Source organism: Heliangelus exortis, chromosome 11 (genome assembly GCF_036169615.1).
Source record: "Heliangelus exortis chromosome 11, bHelExo1.hap1, whole genome shotgun sequence".
Classification (NCBI taxonomy): Eukaryota; Metazoa; Chordata; class Aves; order Apodiformes; family Trochilidae; genus Heliangelus; species Heliangelus exortis.
Window position 1 is genome coordinate 2,567,088 of NC_092432.1, and position 1,547 is coordinate 2,568,634.

The 1,547-nt window shown below is 46.1% G+C and overlaps 1 long non-coding RNA gene across 1 annotated transcript; it reads left to right on the forward strand.

Moving 5' to 3' along the window:
* Positions 1-421: 421 nt before the first annotated feature.
* LOC139801273 (uncharacterized) lies at positions 422-1,347 on the forward strand. Its single transcript, XR_011728116.1, has 2 exons — positions 422-815; positions 891-1,347. It is a non-coding gene; the product is annotated as an uncharacterized lncRNA (long non-coding RNA).
* The last annotated feature ends 200 nt before the right edge of the window (positions 1,348-1,547 follow it).

Below are 1,547 nucleotides of genomic sequence, written 5' to 3' on the forward strand. Positions count from 1 at the left end.
GGCATGTTGTGAGGTGTGTGGGTGGTTGGCAGCACCTGTCTGCAGCTCAGCAGAAACTCCATTTGCTCTGTCCCTGCTGTCCTCCCAGCACTGAGGCAGCCAAAACCCCCTTTTTCCCAGCTTCTTTTCCCATCAACAGAGCTGCAGAGCTTGTCTAATAAAGAACAGCACCAGCAAGCAAAGGATGATCAAAATGCACAAAGTTTAGAACACGGGGGGGTGGTACAGGGCCAGGGCAATGTCCCTCTCACTTGGCACTCAGTGCATCCCTGTTTTGCATTCTGCATTGAGTCTTTGCTCCACATGAAAAGCCCTTTTGCTTTTCTAACTGGGATGGTTTTGACAATTTGCTTGCACTGTCCCCCCCGCCTCCCTTTTCCTTCTCTATTCTAATTTAAATTTTGTTAGAAATAGATGAGTAAATACTGTGTACATTTGTGTGGGAGCGGTGGTTGCTTGTGGTTTTATGATTTTCCCCACAGCTATGATTCATTGCTTTTTCCATTTTTTAATCTATTCCCCCCCTAACCCCCTCCTGCTTCTCCCTCTCTTCTGTGCAGCCCAGCAGCTGTCGTTATCAGTGAAATGACTTGACATTATTTTGCCATACTTTGTTTCTATTCATTGATTTGTTGAATGAAAACTGTTTATCCAGGACTGACATGTGAGATTGGAGCCTTTCAAGAAGAGGTAACTCATGTGGTATAATTTTGCTCCAAAATGAGCAGAGCAAGAGCTCTGCATTAAAACAGCCCAGCCAAAATCCATGGCCCCATGATGATGCCCAGGGCTGGGTAGCAGGATTCTTGGTACAGGTGAGTTGTTTCCCTCTGTGTGGTGATGGGGTCTGTGTGTGCTCCTTGACCTCCTGTCTTCTCCATCCCCTGGAGCACAGTGCCACTACAATACTGGGAATCCAACAAAAATTACCTTCTGGATCCCTCCTGGAACCCAATAAACCTAGAGAGAGGGTTGCACCTCTCCAAAAATAGGTGTTTGCCTCACCCCTGTGAGAAGCAAAGAGCAGGTACAGAGAACTCATCCCTGCCAGCCTGCATGCTGGGGCTTGTGCATTAATATTGAGGATAATGCTGGATATTGAGATTGTCACATCCAGGAGGTTGTTGTGTCCAGGGCTGAGGCTGCAGCAGGTCTCTGGGTGTTGATGATCATGTCTGGGAGGATCAGTAGGACACGTGAGGTAAGAGTTGCTTTGCATTGCTGTACAGACAGAAGTAGGGCTGGAAAATACATTTGGGTTTTTGTTCATGCTCAGGTCTCCAGGTTTGTGGGTTGTTTTTTTTTAAATTCTTTTAAACTAAAATCACAGCTGCCACTGGTGCTTTTTTTTTTTTTTTTTTAAAAAAAATAGACAAAACAGACCTGGCCACTGTCACCTAAAATGACAGAAACTGGTTCCCAGCCAGCACTGCTCAGAAAAATCCCACATCCTCCGCTCCATCAGTATGATCCTCACAGCCTGAAGGACAAGTTGTGCCTGGGGAATACCCTCTTGTTTGAAGGATTCAGGATCCCTTTTTCCCACA